Genomic DNA, 10,336 nt, shown 5'->3' on the forward strand with positions numbered 1-10,336 from the left:
TGTCAGGAGAAAAGCTCTGGGGGACTAAGACTTAGATGTCCCAGAACTACTTTAAGATATTCTGGTTGGTAAAGAATCCAAATTCATAGCCACAGCAAGATAGTAGTTTAAAGGATGATATTTAAAGCACTGTGTAACTGCAGAAGAGTTAAATGCAGAAAAATAAAAAAGTGAGTGACAGAAAGCTAGTGGCAGTGTGTAGATGCAAACATTTTGATGAAGACCTCTATGTTGAAATCACTGGAGACAGCAGCAGGTCTTAATTCACTGGGAGTCACTGACTGACTGAGAAAACTCACCCAATCAGGACTCATTGTTCAATGCAGTCAGCTTTCTTCCACTCACTCCCTTTAGCCCAGCATTTACTCATCCCCGTGGCTCTATGCCATGTGTTGAAGAGGAATTGGAATGTGATATACAAAAGCAACAAACTCATGTTATACAGAGGCAATTCTTAGTATATTTCTTGTGCTGTAGTGCTCCTCATATAATTATGCTTTTATTGTAATACAATAATTCACACTAACCTATAGCGGCATTGTCCCATCCTTTCCTGTGGGCAGATTTTATGCAGACTCTTGGTTAAGTGTCTCATCAATAGCGCATGGTAAGACTTGTCTTGCATTTGTTTGCAAACTTAGCCTTCCTACCTGTAGCTGTGAAATTACACATGGTTCTCAGAAGGTCACACTAGCCTTTTTGCCCTGTACTTTCAGAAATTCTACCTCCTTCCATTTCAAGCAACACTGATGCATACTTACCTCCCTTATAGCTAACCACTTACTTCAGTATGTTCAAAATTTACATTTATTTCCTTCCCTGGAGGTGAGTAACTATTCAGCATATGGTGTTGTAGGTACTGCAGATAAAATGCAGACTAAAAGAGCAAAGTTATAATTAAGAGGAAGAAAAAGGAAAAGCGAGTTCACTCATTATTGCTTAGGAAAACTCTTTGTAGAAAGCTACTGGTGTGACACAAATATGCTCTGCTTCCGTACTTTAGCTGCAGCAAAAATTGTAGAAGGTCTCAGGGGAATAGAAGCTCTTAAAAAGCATATTTAAAAAAAAAGTTAAAAAAAAGAAAAAAAGAAAGAACATTAATGTTTACAAGTCTCACCAATTTTGATATGAACAGTAGACACTGCTGCCTACATATATAAGAAGGACAGTAACAGATCCTGTCTGTGACCAGGATTAGAGTTGTACTGGTACACAAATAGGCCTGCAGATGTTTATTCTCCACTAGGAAAGCTGTTGGCAAGGGTAGGACTGTTGAAATCAGTCTATGTCCTTTACGCATGTATTGTTGCTGCCAGCTTTGTAGAGTACATGCTGAGTGATGCTTAAAATGCTTTCTGATCAATATTACAGCCGTAATGGAGAGGCACATTTGGCCACATCTTTAAATGTGTATGAAATAAACTTCTGTACGTCCAGTGAGAACAAATGAGTAATGCAAGTGTAGATTAGAAACTCTGAATACCTCTTTGTTGTAGCAATAGCCTGTGACAGTCTAGGCTACATCAGCAAAACCACAAATGGCAAGGCAGAAGCCACTGACTTTATATTGGGTACAGTGTAAGTAGTAGGAGTGATTTTCCCATGTTCTCTCCACAACATTAATTTCCACTCTAGAGTGAATTTTGTCCTCTGATTACTGTAGTGCTGATCACCAAGAAAGGTCACTTTAGACAGCTATAGTTTTACCATGTACAATATGATTTGAAAACAACCAGCACATACCATAACACCACCTCCTACTGTAGTCCCAGAACAAAGGTGAACTGCAAATTAGGAAAAAAATGTACAGAGGTAGGATGTGTATTATTATTGTACAGGGTTAAGAATTTTGCGGATGTCACTGTAAGACCTCTTTCAATAATCCATGATCAATCGTGGTGACTGCAAAGAAGTGTCCAAAGACTGGAGGAAAACAAATGTCTTTCTTATTTTCAAGAAGTGCAAGAAGGAGGACCCAGGGAACTATAGGCTGCTTATCTACTGTTTGATTCCTGGGAAAATGAGTAATTAGTAGTGTACACGCAGATCTGTACTGGATCAAGACCTATTTAATATTTTCATTAATAAGCAGGACAATGGACCAGAGTGTACCGTCATTAAGTCTGCAGATGAAACAAAACTAGGGGAGGAGGGAATGTCTGGTGCATTCCTATCTGAAGGGACCTCAAGATGCTGAAGAAATGGGCTGACATGAATCTCATGTGGTTGAACAAAGTGCCAAGTTCTGCATCTGGAGAGGAGCAACCAGGACATGCTGGAAAGCAGCCTGGCAGAAAGGGATGCAGGGATGCTGGTGGGCATCAAGTCAAAAATGAGTCAGCCACTTGCCCTTGCTTAGAATGCCAAAGTTATCCAGGACTGCATTAGGTGAAGTATTGCAAACAGGTCAAGGGAGGTGATCCTTCTCTTACACTCAGGCCTGGGAGGTCATACTTGAAGTACCGTGTCCATTTCTGGGTCATCCAGTACAAGAGAGACATGGACACACTGGAGAGAATCCAACAAAGGGCCACAAATATAAAGAAGAGCAGGAGCATCTCTCCTGAGAGTATAGCATGATAGAGCTAGGGCTGTTCAATTGAATAAGAGAAAGCTTGGGGAGATCTCATCAACATGTACAAAGGTACCTGAAGGGATGGTACAAGGAGGATGGAGTCAGGCTCTTTCCAGATGTTCCCTGTGCCAGGTCAAGGGGCAACGGATATAATCTGGAACATAGGAGGAATTAGTGCACCAGGAAGTACTTTTTGTGATACGCAGGTTTTGGAGCACTGGCACAGATTGCCCTGAGAGGTTGTGGGATCTCCCTCCTTGGGGATTTCCAAAAGCTGCCTGGATGTGGTCCTTGGCCCCTGCTCTGGGGTTCCTGCTAGAGCAGGGGCTGGGCTGGATAGACCCAGAGCTTCCCACCAACCTCAGCCATTCTGTTGTTCTGTTGTTGAAGGAAGCAAAACCTTTTAGCAAATCCTATCAAAGTAAAATTCCAAGTACTTCACTGATCTTTTATTTATATAATTTCTTTTAAAATATATAGTTTCCCTTCTTTCCAAATAAAATGTTTTTGGTGAGAAGGTACTTCTTGTCCTAGATCAGTTAATATATAATGGGAAAAAATTAAGATACTTTTTTTGGTAATTTATAAAATCTAACCAGAAACATTCCTTAGGTTTCATTTCATCTTTTCAAGGCTTCATGAGAAGGGCAGGGAGTGTACTGCTAGTAAATGGACTTAATCCTACATGTTTTTTTCAAGTTAAACTAAAAAGGAAGCTTCTAGTAGTCTAATTGTCACTGAGTGAGTCTCACCCATCAAATGTAGTCCTCTGGAGGGTGAGGACAAATTTTCAGAAGTCAGTTAACATTCTAACCCTTCAGTTTGAAGTTGCTTAAAGGGCCCAGGGTTTGCTTCAAGTTTCAGGAACTTCCAGGACACTTGTTAATTAACGCAAGAAGCATAAATCGTTGATCATGGCAGATGTTGCCCGTGGCCACCAATTGACATTTCCTATTCTTTCTTTTTTCTCATCCTTTCCTATTTTTCCTGTCACACTCTCCTTTTGTTATTTCTCTGATTTGCCTTTGGAAAAGGTATTTATAACATGAGAATGAGTAGTAATGGACTATCCACAGTTAACTTTGTGTTTTAATTTCTAATAAGCACTGGGTGAAACTAGCAATATACTTACAGATGGCAATGTAACACTGTCTTATTAGTTGATTTATTCTTTGTCATTTGGAAGTCCAAGTAAGACCCAAGCAGTACTAAAAGCTAAGCATACAAGACAGTAAATAAAACAAGAGCATGTCAGGAACATCCTCCAGGATTTTACAATCAAATTAAATCTAATCTCAACGTACCCAACTGGAATTAGAAATAAGGAGGGAATGGGGCAAAGTAATAATAGAAAAAATGTTTTAATAACTGTTTCAGAGATGCACAGCACGAAAAATTTTTACTTAGAAAAGCCAGAATTGATGAAGCAATTATATACAGATCAGAGGCAGGTGGAAGTGATGTGAAGGGGAACAGAGAAACCTGATGCTCCAGCTGCTTTTTCACAGGAGTATGAATGGACATAGTGAGGAGAGAAGAAAAAGCTGGCATAAAATAACATGGTACTACTAATTGCAGGGCTCTATGGCCTGCCAAGGTACCTAGATGCTGTAGATGGCAATGATGATTAATGAAAATGGGTGAAACACTGTGTAGAGCAGGAGGGAAATAAGCAGTAAGATGAAAGTGAGGCTTGAATGGGAAACCATGGAGTAGTACAGCTGATAATGAAGGTAGGGAACAATGCTAAGGTTGGCAAGGAGGAAGTGGAAAAATCTTGCTTTGAAGAGATAAGAGCAGGAGAGATTCTAGAGACACACTTTGAAAAAGAAAACAATGAAGTGGAAAAGACGCAAGAAGGGAAGGAAGAAAGAAAAATACAGAAGAAAAAAGTGTGAGGTTTTAAAAGCTAAAATGGGCAGCTGTGATGCCACAAGTATGGTGAGATAGTGCAGAAGCAACACTAAACAAGCACTGAATCACCTAGGAAGTAATCAATAGTGCAGAGAGTTAATTATTGAGAACAGGTGGTAAACAGTCTGTTTGGGTATGCAGCTCCTACATGAGTCAGTTTGATGCAGAGCACAGGGTTAGACAGCAATGCAGAGCAAAGAAACAGCCAGGCTACCTTGGCTGTGGTTGTGCAGCTGTACAGGTGCTGTATAGCTAGCTATCTCTGGGAGTCTGTCTAGAAGGTAGTTATTAGCAAGGCTTTCATCAGCGCTTCTATGTACAGGACAGAGTTTGCCTCAGATCATTGGACAGAGCATGAAAATACTTCTGAGGATATGGACTAAACTGATCTGATTTTGAAGTTAGGAGTGAGTTATGTGTGGACCCAGATAGGACCAGAATTCTGGCTTGCCTGATGTGGAGAAAATCAAGGAAGAAGGGAGAACCTTTAAGCTGTTTTTGATTCTCTGGTGTTGGCAAATCCTAGTGTGTGAGCAGAATAGGTTGGTAGTAGGTGCTCTTTTCAGACAGCTCTGCTGTTCTGTACCAGTAAAAGGCAGCAGTGTTAGCTGTGCTCTCTTGCTCTTCTTTGCCAAGCCTCTGTTAAAAACGGAGAGCAAAAAAGTGGGTAAAAAAACTGAAATTCTCTAGGTTGCAAACATCTTTATCATCTTGCTTAGAGCAGCTTTCTTATTACTTTGCTTGGGTAGAGATCCCACATGTCTGTTCTCAAAGACGTCTTAGTTTTCAGTGATAGTGCAGAATGAGCTTATATTGAACAGCTGATTCCAATGAAAATTGGACTGATGCAGTGGTTGTTTAGACATGAGCCCAATTTTAGTTTAGACTGCAGTCTAGTTTTACTTACTAAATGGCACAAAACATCAGATTAGTCATTCATTTAACTTAATTAGGATGTTTATAGAAACTTGATTAGAAAAGGTGGCAGTAAAATGCAAATATTAATTTTGAAATCTCATAACACGAACCTAATATGCTTCTGAATTATTCAATGGGATACTGCAGTGCTGGTAGAGGATACTTAAATTATTAACACCACAGCCTTTCATTTCATAGGCAAGATAGTTTTTACAGGAGTCTTCCCATTTAATGTGACCAGACATTGCATTTGTTAAGAATTCCAGTCAGTATGCAGTACAGCATGGACTGCTAATAACAACAAAAAGTGATAAAAAAGACAGTACTCCACAATTTATCCTGCCTCACTTGCCAGATAATTTTCAAAAGAATCTTCAGAATCTGAGACAATGTGTACAATCAGAATAGGCATCAAGCTTTTGTCATCCCTTGTTTTATTTTCTTCCTATACAGACATTATACAGCTGACTGGTGCAAAGCACAGACAGATAGTGTAATGTGCTTCATCAGCCCATGGACAGGTGAATGTTGCTGGGGTTCCAAACTCAAGTAGCATCAGTAAGATGTTGGCCATAGAAAGACACCATAACTGCCTCATCAGAATTCTGCCCAGGAATGTGGTGTGACTTCACTTGCTTGAAATTAAGGCTTGGAATGCACTTAAGGTCAGAAGCTACCTTAAGTCCTCAAACCCGACAGCTACAAGGTAATCTAAAGAAAACTGAGTTTCAGCCCCTTTGGGAGAGGTATGTTTTTACACTGTAACATCCACCCTTAGTACTCACTTGGCTGCCAGTTTGGCAATGATAAATAGGAGATTAAAAGCGAAGTCTTTTTTTCTGAAAATGCTTCCTGATCCAAATATCCCCACTATGTTAATATTTCCGAGGATTTTCTGGTCAGCTACATGTAGGCCCAGAAGCTGAGATGCTTTTCTCCTTAAATGATTACCCTTCCAGCCAAGTGCACTTGAGAGAGGATAGCTAAGCAGCCTCTTGCTTTTCCAGCCTCGCTGGCTTTTGATTTTGTGGGTCTGAGCAGTGACTTTCAGTCATGAATATTAACAGATGATGATAGTAAGGAGTTCACTTGAGAATTCTGATTTATTTTAATTCACTGTGCCTTTAAGAAAATCAGACATATTTTTTGCCAAGTAAGATGGTATTTAAATAAATAAATAATTCACAGCAGCTGTGAACTCAGTGCTTGCCAGTGCTGTATGTAACAGTTCCCAGAGACCACAGGGAAGTTTTGCAGGAAAAACAGTTTTAAAATAACATTTTTAAAGAACAGTTTTTAAGCCAACTAATAATTTAGAATGTAACTGCATCTGTGCATTTGTTTAAGTAGAATAACTATGGAATGAATTGAATATTGACATCAAGCAAGTATTTAAAATGACTTGATCAGAAATATACTCTTCCTCCACACTAACCAGCTCATGAGTGCCACAGATTTAGGAAAGTGATTCAGACATCATCTTGTGTCTTGAAACTTCATACAAATTCATTTCTATACCATTCCTGAATTTCAACCTGAAGAATGGTGAGTCAAAAGATTGTGAACCTCGTAACAGAAAATGTGGACTCCTGAGTACTCTGAACAAAGGGGAAAGTATACAACACTAAGTGCACTCAATTCCTATTGCAGTAACCAATTTAGGACCATATTATTTTATTTTTAAGCAGTGTTCATTCCTCAGCAGTTCCCAGTTGTGATGCTCATGGATAGGCTTCCAAGAACTTTGTGTTTGATACATGTGGCTTTTTTTCTTAAAATCTGACCTCACTTACAGAAACAGATGTTGTGAAAATCTGCCCCTTATTTAAATTCTCCAAATTGGCTCATAATTGAGCACTGAATTATAAGGGGAATATGGAACTCCTTAAAATAAAATAACATACTGAAAAAGACTTTCCCTGTCCTCCCAGTCTGGCCTCATTCACATGGAAAAACCTTCAGTGGAGCCATGAACTTTGAGAATGTTTGCTGACAGTTCATAGCACACTCTTCAGAGATGGAATGACTTTTGAGCGCTGAAATAATTATGAGGAATACTGCCTTGTTCTCATCCTGTATGGTTGCAATGTATCCAAAATGCTTCTTTTGAATCGCTGTTGAACAGATTTGAACCTAGAAAAGACTCTTGGAGATCTTTGCATTTCTACATCAAAAATATCTGTATAATAATCTGTAGATGTGGAAGTGCCTACTGCTCACATTCTCTCCTTCATTTGGATGACAGTGGCGTGGAGAATTCCATGTTGATCACTGGTTTTAAAACTTTTTTGCACTTTGAATTATATGAAGCATGCCACATCTCCTCAGAGTTTTGTACAACTGTTAATGTAAATGTAGATCATAGAATAATAGAATGGCCTGGATTGAAAAGGACCACAATGATCATCTCGTTCCAACCCCCTGCTATGTGCAGGGTCACCAACCAGCAGAGCAGGCTGCCCAGAGCCACATCCAGCCTGGCCTTGAATGCCTCCAGGGATGGGGCATCCACAGCCTCCTTGGGCAACCTGTTCCAGTGTGTCACCACCCTCTGGGTGAAAAACTTTCTCCTAATTTCTAACCTAAACCTCCCCTGTCTCAGTTTTAAACCATTCCCCCTTGTCCTATCACTATCCATCCTTGTAAACAGCTGTTCCCCCTCCTGTTCATATGCTCCCTTCAAGTACTGCAAGGCCACAATGAGGTCTCCTAGAGCCTTCTCTTCTCCAAGCTAAACAAGCCCAGTTCCCTCAACCTTTCCTCACGGGAGAGGTTCTCCAGCCCTCTGATCATCTTAGTGGCCCTAACAGGCCCTCTAGACCTGTTCCAAGAGCTCCAGTCCTTCCTGTACTGGGGGCCTCAGGCCTGGATGCAGTGCTGCAGATGGAGCCTCACAAGAACTGAGTAGAGGGGGACAATCACCTCCCTCTCCCTGCTGGCCACCCCTTTTTTTAATGCAGTCCAGATCTAACAGTATCTATCTGTATTGTATAACATTTTAAGTTGTCATTGCTGTCCACAATGCGGACTGTTAATGTGACAAAATATGCTTCTGAAGCTAAAAGAGGAAATCCTGTTGCAAAAAGATAAATCTTGAATTAGAAATCAGTGACTAAGTAGAGGATCTCAGGTTGGTGCATGAAGATACAAGAGTTCCTCTAACAGTAACAGGTTAAATGAACTTGTGGCTTTTGATCTTCTAGTCAGTATAGGAATGAAGCAATAAAAAATAAATAAATAAATAAATAAAAATAAAAAAAAAAACATTGATTCTCTGGATAAAATTATATTATGAATAATGATTATGCAACTCCTGATTTTAGTTATCTAATTCCTTAAATTAGATGATATGATGAAGAACAAAACTGCCCTGTAATTTCTGATTTTACATTCCTATTTTTAGTATGAATGAAGGCTTGGTGCCTGAATTCATTCTTTAATCTTGAGGAAAATATAGATATGCTTTTCATTAGCACTGTAGAACATTAGTTAGGAATAACAGTATTCTGTGTACTAGTCATTCTTCAGTGACAATTTACAGTGATAATTCCTGTGACATCTGAAATGCTGACTGTTTTGTTCATTGTTCCTATGAAATACAAATTGCTTCATGATGTGCAAGCTGGATGATGATACTGCGTGTTGTACAACACAAAGTTGTAATAACTTGCAAACTTGTCTGAGATGACCTTAATACTTGGTTAATAAAATCACATCATAACTGTATATGTCAGTGTAGCCAGCAATATACACCTCATCATTATTTATTTTGTGTATGTCATATACTTAACTGAGAAGCAATCTTGAACATATTGAATAAAAATTTCATTTAATTCACTTGTATGTCAGGCAGTATTATTAGCATGCGCAAGAAACATCCCAGGTAGAAAAAAAAAAATGTAATTAATGTAAATAAAAACACCTGGAATATATTTTTAGAAATCTCTACATTATAACATCTCATTCCTGCCTTGAAGCAGATGCCGAGTGTGCTATTAAATATACAGGTTTTTTTTGTTTTTTTTTTTGGATTGTCTTTATCCCACTGTCTTTGAGATAGTTGTCTGTATATTTTCTCTTGACTTATCAGTGGAAATACTCCTCATCTCACACTCTCCTTCTGTAATTTATATGTATAATTTATGTATGAGGTCAGGAGGAAGACATCCCTTTACCATAAAAATCTGTGATGGCTAGTAAGGATTGGAAAGACTGGAACAGTGATCCACCTGGTGAGAATGTTGTTAAGAGGCAGTGTACAGGTGAAAAAAAACCAACTGTGGGAGTTTTTTATAGGCCACCAGCCAAGATGAAAATGCTGATACATTATTCTTTATCCTAGATCATCTGTCCTTACACTAAGGAATGACTTGCCAGACTCTAATTGGGAAGATCAAATAGCTGGCACAAACAGGTTAAGAAGCTTCCTAAAATTCCTTCACAAAAATATCTTGCTCCTAAAGAAACCAGCTAGTAAAGGAGCCTTAATAGATTTATTGCTTTTAAACAAAGAGGGCCCTGTGGGTGAAATGGCAACTGGTGGCCATTTTGGCCACTGTGACCATGAAGTAGTTCAGTTTAAAATCTTTAGTGACTGGAGGGATACTGCCACCAAAACTTCAACCCTGGATATGCATTCTTCAGGCTGCTCAAACAGTTGGCAAAGTTCACTGTAAAATTTCTTTTGAAAGCACGGGGGTTCGTCAGTACTGACCACTTTCTGAGCACCACCTTTCAAGATCAAACAGCAGGCAATCCCAAAATGTCAGAAGTTATGTGTTTAGGGCAGAAAGTCAGCATGGCTGAGCAAAGATCTGAGGCAGAAAAAGAAGCAAGGCTGGGTGGAACAGAAGAAGATGCCCTTTACAACAGTAGGAATATTCTCGTGGCCAAAGCTCAATTAGAGTTGAAGTTGATGAGTACCGTGGG

This window comes from Phasianus colchicus, chromosome Z (assembly GCF_987193195.1).
Source record: "Phasianus colchicus chromosome Z, bPhaCol1.hap1.1, whole genome shotgun sequence".
Classification (NCBI taxonomy): domain Eukaryota; kingdom Metazoa; phylum Chordata; class Aves; order Galliformes; family Phasianidae; genus Phasianus; species Phasianus colchicus.